General features: G+C 41.2%; 1 protein-coding gene across 6 annotated transcripts in view; it reads left to right on the top strand.

Moving 5' to 3' along the window:
• Positions 1-1,473: 1,473 nt before the first annotated feature.
• Gigyf2 (GRB10 interacting GYF protein 2) overlaps positions 1,474-22,957 on the top strand; it is a 138,991-nt gene continuing 117,507 nt past the window's right edge. For 2 of the 6 annotated variants that reach the window (XR_012908193.1, XM_075951865.1), the window contains exons 1-2: positions 1,494-1,577; positions 8,462-8,525. The gene's annotated coding sequence lies outside the window, so the exon portion shown is untranslated. Of the gene's footprint in view, positions 1,578-8,461; positions 8,526-22,957 lie in introns of all 6 variants that reach the window. The other 4 variants (XM_075951862.1, XR_012908194.1, XM_075951863.1 and 1 more) reach the window with 4 other exon arrangements.

The raw sequence follows: 22,957 nt of genomic DNA, 5'->3' as shown, positions 1-22,957 counted from the left end.
TCACTGAGAGCCACCTGGAGGCTGGGAGCAGCACTGCTCTCCAGTTGATCCTTCAGACTGCCGTGCCGCCTTCATTGGTCGTATTTCCCCTTTCCTTTTCTGAATCATCTTTCCTCTTGCTGTGATTATCCTGACAAAGGGCCTGGAGAGATGGTTCAGAGGTTAAGAGCACTGGCTGTTCTTCCAGGTACTGAGTTCAATTCCTAGCATCCACATGGTGGTTTACAACCATCTGTAATGATATCTGGTGCCCTCTTCTGGTGTGCAGGCATACATGCACAGAGAACACTGTATACTAAATAAATAAATACATCTTAAAGAAAAAATAACTTCTTAAGAGATAAAGGGCTAGCCCAGCATGGTGGCGCAAGCCTTTAGTTCCAGCCCTTGGGAGGCAGAGGCAGTCAGATCTCTGTGAGTTAGAGGCCAGCCTGGTGTACAAAATGAGTTCCAGAAAAACCCTGTCTTGAAAGATGAGAGAGAAAGAGAGAGAGAGAGAGAGAGACACACACACACACACACAGAGAGAGAGAGACAGAGAGAGAGAGAGAGAGAGAGAGAGAGAGAGAGAGAGAGAGAGAGAGAGAAGGGGAAGAGAGAATTTAAGAATATTTGGGAAATTGAAATTTAGGAGTATTTGTAAAAAAGAAAAAGTTGGAGGGAAGAATCATAAAAGGGCTGGAGGATGTAGTTCACTGGTTGAGTAAAGCCCTGGGTTGATCCCAAACTCCAAATGAGGTAGAGGGATACGAAAAGACTAATGGCGCCAGAAAGGCTGTGATGACTTGAGATGGTAGCTGTACCAAGCTTAGCCACTAGAAGTATATAGTATGTGCAGCTAAACACAAGTTCCAGAAGGACAGCGGATAATTTCCTGTTTTCTGTATAGCTGGGTTTCTTATCCATTATCTAGCAGCCCGAAAAAGGGAACGCAGTAGCAGTATATAAAGGGGTTGTAGACCCGCACGTAGTGGGAGAGTCAGAACTTCAAAAACCCTTCCCAGCTGTCACATTCCAACACTCCAGAACAAATTCCCACTTCTACTACAAGAGGACCTGCTTTGAATTTCAGCCTCACCATTTGCTCCATGAGGGACAAACTGGCAGGAAAATGCTAGACCAAAGCTATGGAAAAGTTCTAGCTTGGAAAACCAGCTCCTAAGTGGTGCAGAGATTTCTGTATTGCAAACTGGCCCTGGATTGGTTGCATCGGACAGTGAGTCACAGGGCTTCTGGCCGGGCTCCAACTCGGGATGCCTGCTCAACTCTAAGGCGGGTAGAAACCTCAGTCAAAGGCCCCCGAATGCGCCTGCGCCGCCGCTGCTCCGCCCTTTCCCAGCCCTGCATCCGGGTCTCGAGAAGGGGCGTGTCCGACTGGAGGGGCGGTCCTCCGAGGAAGGGAAAGCTGTCGTGGGAAGCTGGAGTGCAGGGAGGGAGCAAGGAGGGGGAAGTAGGCGGGCCGGGGGGCGGGGCGGCGCGGGGAGTCACGTGATGTGCGTGGCGACGTGTCGGCCATCTTGTGTTGTTGAGGCTGAGGATTGACTTGGGTTCTGAGAGACTCCTGTCCCGGACCGCAGGTAACCAGTGGCTCGGTGTGTCTCCCCTGCCCGCGGCCATCCCGTGCCCAGGCCCTGCTGTGGTACCCCGAGCCTCCGTGGCTCGGCGCCTACCGTCGCGTCCCCGCCATTCCGGTCCGAAGCGGCCGCATGGACACACTTGAGGCTGCCCGGCAGCGGCTACGGCCGGCTGGGGGCGTCAGACGTGTGGACAGGGCAGGTGCGGGGTCGGCAGGAGCCTCCTCCAGTGCGAGGGCCGCCGCGGGGCCAGGGAGCGTTCTGGCCGAGGGCAGCCCTCTGCCTTCACCCCCGTGGCATCGTGGGGGGAAGAAGCCGTGGCGAGGAGGCGGGAGGCGGGGTGGGCAGTGTCAGGCCGGAGGGCTCGCCTTCCGCTGCCCGCTCCTTGGGGCCGGCCGCCCGCGCAGCCTCGGGGTGCCCCGGCTAACAGCTGCTGCGAGCCGACAGCTGCTCCCGCCGGCGCTCCTGCCCGCACCTGCCCCGGGGAGGTGCGCCCTTGCCTTCTCCACCGAGCATCTGGACTGGCACAGACTGCTTCCCCGGCCGGTGGACGGGTCTGGAGCAGGCCCCAGGCGAGGTGGAGTCATCATCTGATCCTGGGACTGAGAGGCTTGGGAAAGTAGAGCCCGGGGCAGCTCCGGGCACCCGAATGTTCACACCGGGTTGCAATGGGCAAGCAGTTTCCCACGAAGCACTCTTGAACACTTCAGTTTTGTAGCTGAAAATAGTCAAGTGAGCAGGGAAGGGAGGGCATGGAAGAAGCAGGTTGTTTGACCGCGTTTGGGAAGCAGTAACGTTGCTTTGCAGTTATCAGCACTGTCTCCCCTCCCCTCCCGTTTTCTTGAAAGTCAAAGCACTTTAACACACCTAATGGCTCTATTAGGAAGGTAAGTAGTCCACCATAAGAAATTGAGGGACTTGAGGCCCTGATGCCTTCCTACCATATCCCTTGGATTATAAGGAGTTTTAGCTCAGAGTTTTATTCAGGGACTAAAGTCTTCTGTAGTTTCTCCTGTTTTCGTAACATTGACTTTCTAGATGATAAAATTTATCATTCTTATTGTACATTTATTCCCATCCTTCTAATTTGGCGACTCTGACTGGCAGAAATTGCCCATTTTGATGAGAACACATACTTGGTCCTCAATGATGTTTCCCTAGTGTAGCAGCTTTTTAATTGTTTAAACTGTGATATATACTTTATTGTCACATTAGAAGACACTAGAAAAACATTTAGAATTGACACGTATCTGGAAAAATATCAACATTGAGGAGTTAACATAAACGAATGTTAGTGATTTGCTAAGAAAGGAAAAGACCATACCTTTTTTGGTACTTGACAAAGACTTTAGGGTGGCTGGGGAAGAAGAGACTATATGCTGTTTCGTTTTTTTATAACTATCATTCTTTTTTGGACACACTTCAAGTACTTACTACAGTGGTGACTCTGAGGACAAAAATTTCGGTTTCTGTGGAGCTCATTTCTAGACATCTAAATACTTAAGTAAAAGTACACACAAATGCTTCTGATGTAATGATTGGCTACATCCCTTAAACTTACTGTAGGTTGAAAATTTTGTAAGCTGAAAATGGCAGTTAGTACAATCAGCCTACTGCCCATTTTAACTGCAGAACCGCATGTAGAATCTTGATTATTTCCCCCTCATGATTGTATGACCATATTGTGATTCTCGTGGCTCTCTGTTCCTAGCCAGCAATGCCAGGGAGTATTGTACCATATATTGCTAACTCAGGAAGAAAACAAAATTTGAAGAAATGGTTTCCACTGAGTCCATGTTGTCTTTACATCATAGTAAAGTGGAAAATTGTAAGTCAGTTCTGTGCAGGGACCATCTGTATAAAGTAGGAGTAATTGATGTTGAAAAAAATGAGATAGGGAGACAGGATAATAGTTGTGGGAAGGGTTAATTTTTAAGTTTAGTTGCCTGAGGAGACTTACAGGTAAGTCTCCTCTCAAATTTGAGGAAACACCTCATAGGTAGAAGGCAGGTTGCTTCAATCGAAGAGGCAAAAAGGGCAAAGACCCTTAGACAAAGACAAAACTTGACAGCAGGACCTGTTAAGGGCTTGCTGGGAGGAACATGAGTCTGTCTAGGCTGAAGAGACTGGGGTGAGGAAGAAACTGAGAGCAGTATGTCTACATACCTCTTCTTTTGCCTGTTTTGACTTTGTGTGTGTGTGTGTATGAGAGGGAGAGAGAGACACACAAACCCAGGTGTGTGAGACTCTTTCCCTTTTGACTTTGTGTCCGTCTGTGTAACCCAGGTGTGTGTATGTGACTCTTCTTTTCCCTTGTGACTTGGTGTGTGTAACCCAGGTGAGTGTGTGTGTCTCTTATTTTCCCTTCTGACTTTGTGTGTGTGTGTCTGTGTAACCCAGACTGTCCTCAAACTCTCCTGTCTCAGTTTTCCAAGTGCTGAGATCTATAGAAAATCAGATACTATAGACTTGAGCCAAGATCCCTCCCTCCCCATTCATTTGGAAAACTCAGGATGTTCATATATTTTACGGAAGTTTAATGAATTATTTTAAAAGTAAGTTTTTAGTTGTGTTTTTGTTAAGGCTGCCTGGAAATACTTCTCAAAAGGCATGGCCTTTAAAGAAGGGTATCCTAGCTTCTTGATTGACTGAAGTAGAAGCACTGCAAGCTCACGGACTACCTGGTAAGACTCAGAAGAACTCAGTGGTAGACCGCTTGCCTAGCATGCACGATGACCAGGTTCAGTCCTCTGTACTGCCAAAACAAAGCAAAAAAAGAATTGGAAATTTTAGACTATTTGGAAATGTATGTAGGAAAATGAGGAATTGCCTTTGGACACTAGTGATTAAGGAATATAATCAAATGAATCAGTATATTAGCTTAAATTGTCCATAACTGATACACACTAGTAAAGAGTGTCTTGTAATTCTGTATAGCCCTGCCTGTTTTTAATTGGCTCAGGGACCCGCTCCCCTAATATGTATTGGTATCCCTTATATGACTTTGCTTCTGTTGAGTGTTTTCTATTTTTCCCCTTTTCCTTTTCAGACTAGTTCTCAAAGTGATATGCTTTATAGATTGGGGAAATTTGTTTTTTTCCTGAGGGCCTTTCAGTTTATTTTTATATTCATAAATGGCTGATTTAATAATCTTTCATTTTAACTTACCTGATAAATTTAGTATTTTGACTTTTGAAGCCTTTTTTTCCCTTTTCTTTTCTTTTTTTGCTGATGAATTGCTTGTATGAAAAATAATTTGTAGTAGACTTGTCTCAAAGTCAAGTGAAGATAGGAATTGCAAGGTCAGAATAATGAATGGTGTTTTGCAGCAGCAGAGGACATGGTGATGATAGTGCTGAGGTGGTGTTTTAACTGATTACATCTACATTGTGTTCCCTGTGAATTTTTGAAATGACATTTCCAAATTACAATATCTCTGATGTCATATCAGTTTATTCGTTCTTATGACTCTGCATTTTAATACTTTACATGCATTTTCTTTTTGTTGACCTTCATAAGGGAAGGTAGCAAGATAAATTTTATTCCTGGTTTTTCTAAAAGATCTGTGGTTTGTGTCTCTTCAAAAAAAACACTATTTTTTTCAGTTTTTCATTAGTCCCTACTTATTAAATTTAATGTACTTTCTGTTTTATTATATAGTTGGACCAGTCTCATAGGTTGAGCCTGCATATATTAGAGGCAAGTTAAATGTCCTATTTTCTTTCAATAGTTTGAATTTTCTTAATGCTGCTTGTTCATTCTTGTATAAATCTGAACCTTTTAATTTCCCCTTGACCCGCATTAGCAGTTTTTGAAAATTACATTTGTGTGTGTATGTGTATATATGCATATGAATATGAAAGCATCCATACCATTGAGTGCCTATGGAGGTTGGTGGACAGCTTGTGGAAATTCTCCTTCCACTGTGTGGGTTACAGGAATTAAACTTAGGTTATCAGTCTTGGCAGCAGGGACTTTTACTCCCTGGTAGCCCCCTTGTTAGTGTTTTCTGGTGATGTTACAAAATTACCATTGATTTTTGAGGCCCTGAAGAACTGTATCTCTAAAATATATTTTTTTTCCTTTGTAAGTTTACTTTATTTCTTTTGTTTAAAAATATTTGCGAACCAGATGCCTTTAATCCCGTACTTGGAGGTGGATCTCTGTGACTTCAAAGCCAGCTTGTTCTACAGAGCTAGTTCCAGGACAGCCAGGGCTGTTACACAGAGAAATCCTGTCTCAAAAACAAAACCAAAAAACAACAAAAAAAAAGTGTGAGTTTTGTTTGGGGGTCAGAGGACAAATTGTGGTATTGGCTCTTCCTACTAGCATACAAACCCAGGTCATTTGGCTTAAGGTCCATTATCTCCCCTCCCCCCCTCTCCAACCCCCATTCTCCCCAAACAGGAGGTCAGGAAGACCAAGCCAACCTTGAACTGAACTCAGTAGCTAAGGATGACCTTGACCTCAAATTTCTCTCTCCCTCTCTCTCCCTCCCTCTCTCTCCCTCTCTCTCTCTCTCTCTCTCTCTCTCTCTCTCTCTTTCTCTCTTTCTTTCTCTCTCTCTCTCTCTCTCTCGTGTCTGTGTGGATTTCAAGACAGGGTTTTTTGTAGCTGTGGAGTCTGTTCTGGAACTCGGAACTCGCTTTGTAGACCAGGCTGGCCTCGAACTCACAGAGGCCTGCCTCTGCCTTCTGAGTGCTGGGATTAAAGGTGTGCGCCACCACCACCTGGCTTACCTTGTATCTCTTGATCTTCTTGCCTCCACCAGAGTGATTACTAGCCTCTCACTCTTCCTCCCCGCATGGATTGCTGGAAATCAAACCCAGAGCCACATGCATGCCAAGCAAGTACTCTTCATTGAGTTATATATATGTATCTTCAGCCCCAGAACTTAATATTATTGACTAGATTATTATTTATTAATTTTTTCATCTTCTCATATAAATGAGAAATACATTAATTTCATAGGAATATAAAATGATGCCATTGTTGATTTGCCTTTAATTTTGTGTGAGGTCATGAGAAAAGGGACAAAATCAAGTTTGTCGCCAAACTTGGGTGGTTCAGTCCAGTAATCCTAGCACTTGAGAGGAAGAAAGCTAGAGGATCAGGAGTTCAAGGTCATCCTCTACCAGGGTGAGTTGGATGCCAGCCTGGGCTATGTGAAAGATTGTCTGAAAAAACAAGAAAATGAAACTGCTTTTAAAGTTACCTCTCTATAGTAAGGAACACAATATTATTATTTTTGTTGTTGTTAACTAAAGTATTTTATTAATTTGAGTTAAGGAGATACCTTGGATCTTGAGTTAAGTCTGTAGGAGAGTTTGTTGTATAATCTAGCTCTACCCCCTATTCCTCCTTCTTTAAAAAATACAGTTTATGGTGCTGAAGTAATGGCTCGGCAGCTAAGAGCACTTGCTGTTCATCAGGAGGACCTGGTGGGGGAGTCAGTTAGTACTCAAATTTAGAAGCTCACAACTGCCAGCCCCAGTGAGGATAGGCATTCTTCTGGCCTCATCAGCACTCCCCCCCCCCACGTTATAAATAATAAATAGATAAATAAATAGAGTAAATAATATTAAATGTAGAAATCTAAGACTTGTTGGGTGAACTTGAGGACATTGTAACATGTCTACTTTTGCAGAATTAAAAGTGGAGTGGGTTTTCTCAAGTTGTTTTCTTATAGCTATTAAAATTGTCAACTTGTCTTAATTAAAAAATGACTTTTTTTTAAAAATTTTATGTGTAAGATGTTTGACTTTCATGTATTTCTGTATACCATGTGCATGCTTGGTGCTTGCAGAGGCCAGAAGAGGATATTGGAGATGGTTGTGAGCTGCCATGTGGATGCAGGGAATGGAATCTGGGTCCTCTAGAAAAGCAGCCAGTGCTCTTAACCACTGAGCCATCTCTCCAACCCTTTGAGACAAGCTCTTGCTGTGTAGTCCAGGCAAGCCTCAGTGCCATGATCCTCTTGCTTCTCTGCCTTCTCAGTGTTGGGAATACAGGTATGTGCCACCATACCTGATCTTTTGACAGTATTCTCGTCATGTGACCTTAGCTAAGAAACTGCTTGAGGTGGTTGTGTTCCAGAGCACTTTTTATAACTACAAAGCCACTTGTGGATTTTAAGGTTCTGTCTCAGCATAGCATTAAAATTAGGCCATAGGCCAGGCCATAGTGATAGATGCCTTTAATACCAGCACTTGGGAGGCAGAGAGAGGTAGGTGGATATCTATGAATTTGCTAGGACTACATAGTTGAGACCCTGTTTCAAAAACCAGCAGGTTGTGGTTTAGCAGCTGAAGACACATTGAAGGCTTTACTTCTTGGACTTTATGGTGACAGGCAGATCTTGGGGGCTCGGAGTCTTTGCACAGGAGTCACATTGTTGTGCAGCTGCTGATGTTTTTCTTTCCTTCCATCAGATGTGCTGTACAGGTCACTACTACTGACTGTAAAGCGGTTCTGAGTGGAAACCCCAAGTCAGTCACTTCCCTTGAGTCCCCAAGTGGTCGTTGTCATAAAACTACTTAGAACTTTTTTTTTTTTAAGATTTGTAGTTTTCATTGCTCTATAGAACTTGTGAGAATCTCTAGATGGAATCTAGTTTGTGGTTGACTTTTTGTTTTTGTTTTCTGAGACAGTCTTGCTATACTGTCTTAAGTCTTGAATCCCTGTGCTCAAGTAATCCTCTTTCTCTCAGCCTCCTTAGTACTCCAGGCACATGCCACTATGCTGGGCAAGGGGTCTGATTTACAAAGATATCAAATGTTCTTAGTATTTTTAATCAGTCTGTAAAATATATTCATGAGAAAAACTTGCTTTTTAAAGTTTAATGATATTGCTAGATGATTTACGTGAATACTTTTTATTATTTGCAGTGTTAAAAAAACCCTGAAAACTTTGTGAAACCTCCTGCAGTGAGATAGCAGAACTTTTGAAGGGGTAAGTTTGAAGAGAAGCACTAAGTTCTGGGTTTTGCCAGTAGTTCCCTAACCCCTAAGGATTCAAGCCAGGGCCTTGTGTATGCTAGGTAAGTGTTTACCACTGAGCTTTACCCATAGCCCCAAATGGAGTTGACTTTTATGCCATGGCACTTATGTGGAGTGAAAATCAGAGGAAAACTTTTGGGGATTGGTTCTCTCTTTTGACCATACTATGCCCGGGGATCATTGAACTTAGGTCATCAGGCTTGGCAACAAGCACCTTTTCTGACTGAGCTATCTTCCTAGCCCCAATTAAGTCTTTTAATAAAGCTATATTATTTAGAACTTTTAATAAAGTTCTAGATTTGGGGGTGGGAAAGCTCAGGAAAAAGTTTAAACAGGTGGCTCTGTTTTGTGGTCAGAGGAGAGGACAACTTTTGGCAGTTGGTTCTTTTTTTTCATCATGTCGATCCTAGGGTTTGAACTCAAGATTTTAAGTGTGGTAGCAGATACTTTTACCTGCTGAGTCATCTCTCCAGTTGATATATCTAGATTTTTTTTCATGTAAAGCCTAGGGATTACTAATAAAAGTAATAATACTTTTATGTAATAATAGTCAACAGATCTGACTTCTCGCTGTACTCTTTTCCTCAGCTGAAGATGTTTTGGAGGGAGGGAGGAAGGAAGGGAATGTGTATGTGCGTACATGTGTATGGATACATGTTTACTTGTGTTTATGTGCATGTGGAAGCCAGAGGTTGACATTGGGTAGCTTCCTCAATTGTTTTCTACTGTTATTTTTTGAGATAGGATCTCACTAAACCTGGAGCTCACCAATTTGGCTAGACTGGCATATTACAGGTGCATCTACTACCTCACTTTTTCTATGGGTGCTGAAGATTCAGGTCTTTGTGCTTGCATAGCAGGAGCTTTACTGACAGTGCCATCTCTTCAGGCCAAAGTCTTTTTTTAGTTATCAAATTATAGCTGAATTTATTCTTAAGGTAGAAGAGTTGTCTCAAATGATCTGTTTTCTTTACTCTGGACATTGAGTTACGACATACTCAGAGTTTTGTGAGTTTTTTTTTTAAGATTTATTTATTTATTATGTATACAACATTCCTTCCATGTATGCTTGCATGCCAGAAGAGGGCACCATGTGAGCCACCATGCAGTTACTGGGAATTGAACTCTGGACCTCTGGAAGAGTAGTCAGTGTTCTTAACCTCTGAGCCATCTCTCCAGCCCCGAGTTTTGTGAGTTTTACAAAGTTTCCCACATGTTCTTGTAAAACTTTTGGTAGTCCCTGGGTATCTCTTTTTGGAAGACCCGGGCTCAAGGTAGGATTAAGATGATGTGACCATGTTGATGGCATCCTAGTTTTTCTTGGGATGATTGATGTGTTTTGTTTTTGAGATAAGGTCTGGCTGCGTACCTTTGGCTAGAATTAGCTGTGTAGACCAGAATGATCTGCCCTCTTCTGCCTCCTTCGGCTGGTTTTAAAGGTGTACGCCCCACAACTAGCTCTAGAATGCTAAATTTTTAACCTTTCATCAAAAGGAGGATAAAATTTGCATATTATTAAAGCAGTAGGGACATGTTGGTAACAATAATGCTTTTTATTAGAGTCATCTTTAATGGCTAGCATGTTCTTTTGAGATAAAGTTTTTTTGTATTCAAGTTGTTCTGGGCCTGAAGGAAGTCTTAGGCGCTGTAGTCTCTAGCATTTTGTCCTTAGATTGTAGAGACTGACAATTGTCTGACAGAAGTATTGTCTTGGAACTTTCTTTTTTTTTTTTTTAAAGATTTATTTATTTATTATGTATACAGTATTGTGTCTGCCTGCAGGCCACCATGTGGTTGCTGGGAATTGAACTCAGGACCTTTGGAAGAGCAGGCAATGCTCTTAACCGCTGAGCCATCTCTCCAGCCCGTCTTGGAACTTTCTAATTGGTATATCATGACATAGTTGTGAAAGAGGTAGCCAAATGCAAGAACTCTCAATATTTTCTGACTGACAGTTGATGAAGCACTGGTCAAACCATGGCCGTTGTGTAAATGGATGCAAAGCTGTCCTGTAAAAGCAGTGGTCTGAGAGCCTTAATTTGTGTTTCGAAAACTGATAACTTTTTGGAAGACTTCCAAGCCCTACACCTGTTTCTGAGTATAAGAACATGTTCCTTCTTAAAAGAGGGTTTACTGTGGATGGAAAGGTGGGAGTTAGTAATGGAACAGAGTAAGGAAAGGAGGGAAAAAATTACTCTAAAAATTGCAAGGAAATTGGAAGGTGTATTAGGCAGGGTTCTCTAAAAGAATAGAACTAATATATAAAGTGGCTTTGTTAGACTGGCTCACAGGATGTGGTCTGCATAGTCCAGCAATGGTTGTCTCACAGTGGAGAGTCTGAGAATAGAATTGTTCAGTCCACGAGGCTGGATGTCTCAGCAGCCCCAGCCTGGCCCTGAAAACTGAAGGGTTCCTGGAAAGCTGCTGCTCTTAGTCTGCATTGGAATCCTGAAGAAGTTGATTCTGATCATGTGAAGGGATGCTGCAGCAGCAGGATAGATGAACTTACCAGCGAGAGTGAGGGCAAGCGGGAAGAAAGCAGAGTTCCCTTCTTCCACGTCCTTTTATGTGGACTGTCACCAGAAGATGCCATGCACAACACACATTTAAGGTGGGTCTCCCTGCTTCAAATAATCTGATCAAGAAAATCCCTCACAGGAGTGCCCAGCAGCTTGGGTTTTAGTTGATTCCAGATGCAGTCAAGATTAGCCATTACAGTATTGAGGGCCATATCAGTAGATAATGAAAAGCAGAGAGATAATGTGCTTTAATTTTCTGTCACCTACCTGCAGGTTACACAGTTAACCAATTGGGACCTTATTTTCTTAGCAAAAGGTATATCCCAGGAAAATTGTGGAAATTAATCTAAAATGTAATCAATTTCTGGCATGAAGTAGTCATTTAATGAATGATAGCTTTTATGGTGTTTTATGATTATTATTACCATGCAAATAGGTAAATTTAAGTCTAAAATTTTATATAATTTCTAGAAGTCTAGTATTTCACTTTTTTTTTTTTTGGGAAAGATTGTGTTTTAAATGTTTTCCCTGCATGTATTTGTTTATACCACATATGTGTCTAGTGCCTGTGGAGTTCAGAAGAGAGGGTTAGATTCCCTGAAATTGAGCCATGATTTGGGTGCTGGAATCTGAACCTAAGTCTTTTGCAAGAGTAGTAAGTTCTCTTAACTACTAAGGTGTTTCTCCAGCCCAAAGTTTTATCCAGTGATTGTGCTTGTGAATGTCTTCTAGCATCTTCTTCCTGAAGATGGGGATTAGATTATAGGCATGCACCACTATTTTAAATTTATTTGTTTTTTATTTTTATGTGTATGAATATTTGCCTGTATGTATGTATGTGCACAGCACACATCCCTGGTACCTGAGGAAGCCAGAAGAAGGTATTAGAGCCCCTAGAACTGGAGTTATATATAGATTGTTGTGAGCTGCTATGTGGGTGTTGGGAATAGAACCTGAGCTCTCTACAAGAGCAAGTACTCTTTTTTTTTTTTTTTTTTTTTTTTTTTTGGTTTTTCGAGACAGGGTTTCTCTGTGGTTTTGGAGCCTCTCCTGGAACTAGCTCTTGTAGACCAGGCTGGTCTCGAACTCACAGAGATCCGCCTGCCTCTGCCTCCCAAGTGCTGAGACTAAAGGTGTGCGCCACCACCGCCCGGCAAGAGCAAGTACTCTTAACTGTTGAGCCCTCTCTCCAGCCCCAAGCACCATTATTTGAAGTATCTTTTTGTTTTTGTTTTTGACAACTAGGTCACACTATGTATCCCAGAGCATGCTGAAAATTGCGGTATAGCCCAGTCTGGCCTCAGACTCATAACTGTCCTGCTTTACTTCCCATTAGTTTACTACTGTGTCCAGTTTTAAAATTCCGCCTTTATGCTGGGTGGTGGTTGAACCAACTCTCCAGCCTGAGAGTTTGATTATTAGGCCATGTTGATCTTTTATGCCCCTTGATAAACTTTCCAAAGAATGTGTGTATGTACGTGCGTACCTGCATTTGTGTGTTTTATTTTTTTTAATATTTATTTATTTATTAATTATCTATACAATATTCTGTCTGTGTGTATGCCTGCAGGCCAAAGAGGGCACCAGACCCCATTACAGATGGTTGTGAGCCACCATGTGGTTGCTGGGAATTGAACTCAGGACCTTTGGGAGAGCAGGCAATGCTCTTAAACTCTGAGCCATCTCTCCAGCCTTGTGTGTTTTAATTTATTTTTTTGAGGTTTAATTTATTTTTTGAAAATTAAACTATGTAACTGTGGCTGACCGGGAACTCAGTGTCTAACCCTGACTGAGCTGAAACTTCCTATGTAGACCAAAGTGTCCTTGAATCTGCTGAGCTCTTTCTGCTTCTTGAATACTGAGATTACAGATTTGTATCATCATATCTGACTGTTTGTTTTACATTTATTATGTTTCTTTTATTATGTTTTTCTTTTTCTCTGAGATATATGCTAATTTTGCAGTGCTGGGGATTTAAACTCAGGGCTTTGATCTTAAGACCTGCCTTAGTTTGATTTCTGCTGTAGTAACAATACTCAGGTGTGTACCACAACTTACTGGCTCTTGTTTTGGCCTAGGAAGTTCAAGAGCATGGTACCAGTGTCTGCTTCAGTTTTTATTGAGGCTGCATCATCCCATTGTAGAAGGCAAGAGGGAGAGAGCAAGGGGAAGAGAGAGGGGGTTTTAAACTTGCTTTTATAATGACCCACATTAGTGATGACTAACCACATCCCTGGTTAATGTTACTAATCTGTACATGAGAGCAGATTAATCATCTTTTGTGACTGTTGTGTTGGGGAAATTTCCAGTATATGAACTTTGGGGAATGTAGTCAAACTGTAGCAGGATCTGTTTACTTCCAAATGTCACTGAAGAATCTCTGTTTTTCTTGTTGTGATAGTCTCTGTTCTTCTCTTTGAAAAAATGATCCAATTCTTTTAACTGTATTTGGCTGTTAGCTTTTTTTTTCCCAATTAAAGTATCTTCCTTGGACAAAGAAAGCATTTGAGTTGATCTCACAACTCTTGAGTAGTTGTGTCTTTCTTGGTGATACTGGTTTGCAGAAGGGGTTAGTGCTTTTCTGTTATTTCCTATTTCATCAAACAGATTTAAAACATATACATGTTTTAATGGGCAGTGGTGGCGCTTGCCTTTAATCCCAGCACTTGGGAGGTAGAGGCAGGAGGATCTCTGTGAGTTCGAGGCTAGCCTGGTCTATAGAACGAGTTCCAGGACAGGTTCCAAAGCTACACAGAGAAACCCTGTTGCAAAAAAAGAAAACAGAACACAAACCACCAAAAACCAAAAACATGACAGTTTTTATTTTCTGATTTTTCAAATAAGACACTGTTTTAAAAAGGGTGCTATTTCTCCATTCTTTTGTGATACATGCTCTGGCAATGAAGAATAGACTGCTAGTGTAGTTTGTTGTTACTAACATGAATGTTGTTCAGTGTCACTGACAGTACCCTTATTGCATGGTTAGTACAAGGGCTGACATAGAGTAAAAGGCAAATAATATTTTAAATCTTGTGTTTCCACCTTCTGAGTGTCAGGGTTTTATGTACGCATTAGTTACCGTGTGCTAGGGATTGAACCCAGGGTCTTACACAAGCTAACCATGCTATTACTACAGGTTACAACCTAGAGCCTTCATTGAAGGTTTTTAGGACTGAGTAGGTACAGATTGAGCTATGATCAGTTAATAATTCCTTTAAAAATACTTTCTAGCAAGCTGGGCGATGGTGGTGCATGCCTTTAGTCCCAGCACTTGGAAGGCAGAGGCAGGCGGATCTATGAGTTTGAGGCCAGCCTGGTCTACAAGAGCTAGTTCCAGGACAGGCTCCAAAGCTACAAAGAGACCTTGTCTTGAAAAACTGGAAAAAAAATAAGTAAAAACTCTCTAGCACTGTTTAACCAAACTTGTGCTTTGATGGACTGCCCTTCAGTTATTGTTGACCAGTATTCTAGCTATACACAAGTATGCTCATTGAGTTTGGAGATGTGGCTAGTGTGATTGAAGAACTTTTATTTATTTACTTAATAAATAATAAATAAAAGTTGGTGGTTCAGGTTTGTATGGAACTTGATTTGTATCTTGGGTTGCCCTGAACTTACATCAATCTTTTTTTTTTTAAATCTTTATTTAAATGTATAGTGTTCTGCCTTCATGTATGCCTGCACAACAGAAGAGGACACTAGATCTCATGATAGATGATTGTGAGCCAAAATGTGGTTGCTGGAAATTGAACTCAGGACTTCTGGAAGAGCAGGCAGTGCTCTTAACCTCTGAGCCATCTCTCCAGCCCCACTTACAGCAATCTTGCACCTCCCTCTCTAGTGCTGAGATTGTCAGAGGGAATATGCTAATCACACCTATTTATTTATTTATTTGTTCGTTCATTCATTTATTTATTGATTTTTCAATTCAAGGTTTCTCTGTGTAGTTTTGGAGCCTGTCCTGGAACTTGCTCTGTAGACCAGACTGGCCTTGAACTCACAGAGATCCACCTACCTCTGCCTCCTGAGTGCTGTGATTAAAGGCGTGGACTACCACCTCCTGGCCACACCCATTCATTTTTAATTGTTAAAAAATGGCTGGAAATGTAACTCAGTAGAAGGGTCAGTCTGGCATGCACAGATCCTGGATTGCATCCTTAACACCACCAAAAGTAGTTAACTTTTACAGTTATAGCCTTAATTTCCCTTGTCTTTATGATAGACTTTCATTTTAAGAACAGTTGTAGGCTTACAGAAATTTGAGAGGATAATATAGGGATTTCTCCCTATTATAGTTAGTAAGCCAGTATTGACACATTGTTAAAATCTATCATTTATGCTTTTCCTGTTTAATTTTACCTATTTTTTTTGTTGGAAGATAAGATTTGGGATGACATATGACATTTAATCTGTATTTTTATGCTTCTTTGGCTCTGATGCTTTTGTTTTTGATATCCTTGAGTTTAGTACTGGTCAGGTGTTTCTGTAGAATGTCACTGTATTAGAGTTTGTCTAGTATTTTCTTTATGATTTCTTTGGGGTTGTGAGTCTTTAGGAAGATTACAAAGTAGAACATGCCATCTCTATCTTAACTATGAGAACAATTTAGGAGGTAGAAGAGGCAGATGGATTGTTTAGCTTAGGGTTAGTCTGGTCTAAAATGTGAGTTCCAGGCTAGTTGAGGTATATAGTGAGACCCTGTCTCCAAACAAACAAAACAAAACAAAACTCCATGATAGTATGGTTTATCACTCTTGATGGTCATCTTGATAAATTTGTCCATTGTAGTTATTTCTTCTATTTTAAATTAAACTGTAGTTACTTGGTTTTTCCTCTTTCCCTCTCTCCCCCAACCCTTCCCATAACTCCCACCCTCAAATGTATGGCTTCTGTCTCTTTGTTTTACACACACACACACACACACACACACACACACACACACACACACACACTATCTCTCTCTCTCTCTCTCTCTCTCTCTCTCTATATATATATATATATATATATAGTCACTTGTATTCCTTCTTGAACTGATTTTTAAATTAAATTTATTTTGGGAGCACTTATTCTAAGTTAAGTTTAGGATTTTTTTTTTTTTAAATCAGTTTTTGAGGAAGGGACGAGTGAGATAGTTAGCAGGTAAAGGTGCTGCAAAGCCTCATGATCTGAGTTCAATTCCAGGGATCCACATGATAGAATGAGAGAACCACGTCATCTACACATGTGCCCAAGGTATGCATGTATCTACACACATATGTAATGCAAAATAAGTAAGATGTAATGAAAATTAGCCTTTTTGATGGTTGGGGTAAAACCTCTGGCTGCTAAAGTGCTGAGTGGTGGTGTTATTTCCAGAACTCATGTTTTAAAAAAAAAAAAAACACCAGGAGTGTAATCCTCTAATGCTGGCCAGCTAGCCTGGTAGCTTCCTTAGGCTTTAGGCTAGTAAGAAATCCCTTTTCAGGGGTCTACTTTTTTTTTTTTTTATTTATTATGTATACAATATTCTGTCTGTATGCCTGAAGGCCAGAAGAGGGCGCCAGACCTCTTTACAGATGGTTGTGAGCCACCATGTGGTTGCTGGGAATTGAACTCAGGACCTTTGGAAGAGCAGGCAATGCTCTTAACCACTGAGCCATCTCTCCAGCCCCAAGAAATCCCTTTTCAAAAGGTGAATCGTACCCAAGGAGCAATACCTGAGACTTTTCTGTGACCTCCACATGGATGGGTAGTACATGTATTCTCTGTCCCAAATCAAAAAAATTTTTTTAGAGAAATGCTTATTTTTATTATTTTAGTTATGTATCTTTCTTTCCTCTGTCTCTTTTTTAAAAAAATATTTATGTATTTATTAATTATGTATACAATATTCTGTGTGTATGCCTGCAAGCCAGAAGAGGGTACCAGACCCCATTACAGATGGTTGTAAGCCACCATGTGGTTGCTGGGAATTGAACTCAGGACCTTTGGAAGAGCAGGCTATGCTCTTAAACTCTGAGCTATCTTTCCAGCCCCCTGTCTCTCTTTTTTTCCTCTCTCTGTCTCTGTCTCTGTCTCTGTCTGTCTGTCTGTCTGTCTCTCTCTCTTGTGTGTGTGTGTGTGCGCACTCGCGTGCATGTGTGTATGTGTGTGATTCTGATCCCCTTGTCTCCATTTTCTGAGTACTGGGATTATTCAGCTAGTCTTTTTTTCTCTTTTTCTTTGTATCTCTGTGTGTGTGTATGCGCATGTGTCTAGAATTTGGCTATATAGCCTAGGCTAATCTTGAAAATACAATCCATTTGTTTCATCCTTCTGATCCTGAGATTAGAGATGCTTGCATCAGACTCAGCTTTTTTTTTTAATTTAAATATTTGAAATGTTTGAGTACTACTTAAATTATAGCAGTACTCTTTATTTTTATTATTTTGTGCTTAGGAGTGTTTTGCTTGTTTGTATGTCTGTGTATTACATGGGTACCTGGATCTCTTAGAACTGGAATTATAGACATGTCAGTCACCATTTGGGTTCTAGGAATCTAACCCTAGTCTTCTGTGAGAGTAGTCAGTAGTCTTAATGGCTAAGCCATCTCATCTCTTTTGTTTATAGCTTGTACAAAGAATTAGGTTTCAGCATGTTTCTATGTGTATGTGTTTGTGGCTGTATGTATGCTGTGGTATACCTGTGGAGGTTGTGCTCTATCTATATTGAGGCCAAGGTCTCTCTGTAGTTTTTGTGCTTCAAGTGCCAGGCTAGTCAGCCTGTGAGCTTCTGGGAATTCTTTCTGTGCTTCTATTTTATTTAAAGAACATGGGGTAGGTACTTTCATGTCCACCCTCTTTGTGGATTATGGGGATTTAAGTTTAGATACTTAAGCTAGGGAGGCAAGCACTTTATCCACTCTCTCTTTAGCCAACAACTCTTTGTTATGTATAAAAATGACAGATCTGTTAGGAAAGGAATTATCCATAATTTCATTATTCAAAGTAAATAGTGGTCCGACGTTACGGCTTAGTGGGTAAAGGTGCTTTCTGTTAAACTTGACTGCTTGAGTTTGATTCCCAGAACCTATGTGATGAAAGGAGAGAACTGATTCCTGGAGGTTGTCCTCTGACACCCAAGCTGTGACATGAATGTACCCCCCACCCCCATAATAACCCAAAATTAAAACTCATGGACTGGGCAGGTAGCTTAATAGGTAAGGGTGATTGTCACCAAGTCTGATAATCTGAGTTCAATTCCTGGGACTGGCATGCTGCCTCCTTCCCCCAACAGGTAAAGACATGAAATTTCAAAAACAAAAGTAAACATCAGTAGTTTTGGATATACACAGGTATGGTCTTTTACAATGTGTTAGATATAGTCTGTATTCTATGACTTCCCCTTAATTCTTATCATGCCTGTTTTTACTCAGTTGCTTTTGCTAGGCTGGAATCTTTACTAGGGACTGTCATAGTAGTCCTTATCCTTAATACACTCAGATAATCTAGTTAGTTCTTACCAGAGAATGTTATCTGAATCCATTAGATTTTTATATTGAGCCAAAAAAAAATACTTTATACATTTCCTGTAGAAAACCTAACCTTAAATATTTCTGTACAAGAATGTTATTCTCTGGAAGTTGGGCCTACTGGAAAAGCGGTAAGAGACTAGAACAACTCGGGAGAGGGTGATCCTGTCCCTTCAGTTAGTAATATGTTCCTTCTGATGGGAAAAATGACTTTCACCCTTTTGCAGTTAAGATCTTCCTTTTCTCCCAAAATAGATAACCTTTTCTTGGAAATCAGAAAAGGTGCAAAGTAAAAGAAAAACAAAGTTGTCGCGGAAAGTCTGAAGATTTGGTATTTTAAAAGTTGTTGACTCAGGTGGGCAGTGGTGGATCTCTGGGAGTTCAAGGTCAGCCTGGCCTATTGAGCAACCATTTTTTAAAAACAAACAAAGGGGCTGGAGAGATGGCTCAGAGGTTAAGAGTATTCCCAGCAACCACATGGTGGCTCACAACCATCTGTAATGAGGTCTGGTGCTCTCTTTTGGCCAGCAGACGAACACACAGACAGAACATTGTATACATAATAAATAAATAAATATTAAAAAAAAAACAAAAACAAAAAAGTAAACAAAAAAGAATTGTTTGCTCATCAGCAACATTTAAATTTTGAATATTTATATTTGCTTTTTTTTAGTGATTAGATGGGGTTTTATTAGCTCTCTTTAAAAATATGTCTGTCTGTATCTCTATATCTATCTATCTATCTATCTATCTATCTATCTATCTATCTATCTACCTACCTACCTACCTACCTACCTACCTATCTATCTATCACGTGAGTGCTCTATCTATACACATGCCTTATACCAGAAGAGGGCATAGATCACACTGTAGATAATTGTGGTTGTGAGGAATTGAACTCAGGACCTCTAGAAGAGCGGGCAGTGCTTTTAACCACTGAACTATCTCTACAGCCTGGGATTTTATTAGTTTAAAATTCATATGAAACTATTTGTGACAGGACAGAACAAGAGATAGACTAATAGCAAATGCTTTAATTAATTAATTAATTAATTTTTTTGGAGCAAGATTTTGTTGTTACCCCAGACTGGCCCAAAACTAATGCTCCTCCTATGTTAGCCTTCTGAGCTCTAGTTACAGACATGTACTACCATGTCCAGGGGGAAAATAGGTGTTGGGTATTCCCTGCAGCCAGTCATTCTCTGAGAACTATTGCTTATATTTCTTGTGTATTCTTTCAATTTGTGTGTATGTATGTGTATGTGTTGTTTTGAACATATGAACATACTTGCTTCTCAGAAAAACTGTTTAATGTTTTTAAGTTAAAAAGAAACTCTTAGGTTAGTCTTCTGTTTTAAAAGCTTTAGTTGTAAGATAATAGATTAGTCCTGATTCGAAAGAGTTAGAATGCCACACATACATTAGATCTGCCTGCTATTACAATGTAAGACATTTGGCAACCATATCTCATCCTGTCTTGTCAACATTGCAGCCCTCTATAGCATATTCTTTATGCAGCAGTTGTAGGATGAGCTGCATGTATTGGTTAGTTTCTTAGCAAGGCTTCTCTCTGTCGCTGTGGCTACTTCATTTCCTGTTGCCATTGTTACTTTTCCTGGCCTCTTATTTACTCAGTCTTGTGTTCTGCTGTTAAACTCTTGCTTCTTTTTTGAGAGCCATTGAGTTTCTTTATACACATACATGCATACCTACACACACACACATATACACACATTTATTTGGTGTGTATATTTTGCCTTCATGAAAGTCTGTGTACTATGTACATGTTTGGTGCCCACAGGGGCCTGAAGATGGTATTGAATCCCTTGGAACAGGAGTTACAGATGGTTGTGACCCAAGTGAGTGTTGGGAATCAAACCCAGGTTTTCTAGAAGAACACTCAGTGCTCTTAACCACTGAGCCATCTCTCCAGCCCCTTTAATAGTTTCTTGAATGTAGTGCTCCTCCATAATGCAGAACCCATTAGGGACTGGTATTTAGTAGGCATTTGATAAATAATTTTGACTTGAATACTGTTGTCATATTGTAATATAGATGTCTTTGTTTGAGATTTTACGAAGCTTCCATCTTTAAACTCTGTTAGCCCCCTTAAGACTTTGGATACTTGCAGATGAGTAGCACTGACCGTCTTAACTTTTGGAAACTGATTTGTTTATGTTGACTTAGTGGTTGTTTAGCTATCTTTCGGGATGCCATTGTACTGATCAATAATGGTTCTTACCTTTTTTGTGTGTGTCCTGGAGATTAACTCGGGCCTACCACCTATTTTTTTAATTTATTTTTTATTTTTTTTAATTGAAAAAAAAAATTTCCTCCTCCTCCCAGCCTCCCACTCCTCTCCCCCCTCCCCCCACTCCTCTCTCCCTCCTCCTACTCCTATCCCCCTCCCCCCACTCCTCTTCCCCTCCCTCTCCAGTCTGAAGAGCAATCAGGGTTCCCTGTCCTGTGGAAGTCCAAAGTCCTCCCCCCTCCATCCTGGTGTAGGATGGTGAACATCCAAACTGGCTAGACTCCCACAAAGCCAAAACATGAAGTAGGATCAAAATCCAGTGCCATTGTCCTTGGCTTCTCAGCAGCCCTCATTGTCCGCCATATTCAGAGAGTCCGGTTTTATCCCATGCTTTTTCAGTCCCAGTCCAGCTGGCCTTGGGGATCTTAGGGGTGGGGTGGGAGGGGGGTAAGCGGAGAGGGGGAGAGAAAAGTGAGAAGGGTAGGATGGGGAGAACTTGGGGAAACGGGATGATTGAGATAAAAGAAGGTTGGATGGGGAGCAAGGAAGCACATATTTTAATTAAGGGAGCCATCTTAGGGTTGGCAAGAGACTTGGACCTAGAGGGGCTCCCAGGTGCCCAAGGCGAGGTGCCCAGTTAGTTCCCTGGGCAGCTGAGGATAGGTAACCTGAAATGATCCTATCCTATAGCCATACTGATGAATATCTTGCATATCACCATAGAACCGTCATCTGGCGATGGATGGAGATAGAGACAGAGACCCACACTGGAGCACTGGACTGAGCTCCCAAGGTCCCAATGAGGAGCAGAAGGAGGGAGAACATGAGCAAAGAAGTCAGGACCACAAGGGGTGCACCCACCCACGGAGACAGTGGGGCAGATCTATTGGGCCTACCACATATTAAGACAGGCACTCTTCACCAAGTTACACAGTCCTCTTTCTTCTAAAATCATAGTGTATTTGTATAATTTAAGTTCAAATTTATTACATTTTTGTGTGAGTGTGGGTGTGTTTATGTGTGCGTGCACGCTTATGTACCAGATTAATTTCTAGTGTTTACCCTATTGCTTCTTTCCACTATGAATCTGAATATAGTTTGTCTTTATTTCTTGTCTTAATTCTTGTCTTTATGTCTGTCTGTGTGTGCAGGTGCATATTTGTGTGCCAGATATGTTTATATACATGTACACTTACATGTAGATGCCAGAAGACAACCTCAGCTGCTGCTTCTTAGGAACCAGTTGCATATTGTTTTAAAATTTATTTGTGTCTTTGTGTGCATGTATGCAAATGTGTATATGTTATAGCACACATGTGGAAGTTAGAGGACACTGTTGTAATAAGAGCGGCAGGGCTGCGTCCTCAGCACCTGGCTGCCCACATGGCTAGCTCTAGCTGCGTCCTCAGCACCTGGCCGCCCACATGGCTAGCTCTAGCTTATGCCCCGAAATAATTACATGGAAACTGTATTCTTTTAAACACCGCTTGGCCCATTAGTTCCAGCCTTTTCTCGGCTAACTCTCGCACCTGGACTAGTCCATTTCTAATAATCTGTGTAGCCCATGAGCTGGCTTACCAGGAATGATCTTAACCTGCGTCTGCCTGGAGTGGGAGAATCATGGCGACTCCCTGACTCAGCTTCTTTCTCCCCGCCTTCTGTTCTGTTTACTCCTCCCACCTATGTTTTAACCTATGAGGGCCAAGCAGTTTCTTTATTGCTTAACCAATGAAATCAACAGATTGATATATGACACTCCCACATCACTTCCCCTTTTTCTGTTTAAACAAAAAAGAAAGGCTTTCATTTTAACATAGTAAGATTACATATAGCAAAACAGTTATCAAGCAAGAATTACAGTTACAATATATCTATTTTATCTTTTATCATAACTAAGGAAAACTATAACTATTCATTCTTCAACTCCATCAAAGACTCCAGAAGGATGTAATACTACCTAAGTAAGCAAGAAATAAGAAAATTCTAGAAATGACAGAGACATCTCGCTGCCTGGACAGTCACCCAAAGTTCTTTTGTACCGTTGGGGCATCCATCTTCAGCCTTCAGGCCCATAGTATCCAGCAGACATTTTCATCAAGCAGGAAATTTCAAAGACAGTTCAGTCA

This window comes from Microtus pennsylvanicus, chromosome 17, assembly GCF_037038515.1.
Source record: "Microtus pennsylvanicus isolate mMicPen1 chromosome 17, mMicPen1.hap1, whole genome shotgun sequence".
In the NCBI taxonomy this organism is placed as follows: Eukaryota; Metazoa; Chordata; class Mammalia; order Rodentia; family Cricetidae; genus Microtus; species Microtus pennsylvanicus.
The sequence above is the reverse complement of the archived record's forward strand: the minus strand, read 5'-3'. Positions and strand labels throughout refer to the sequence as shown.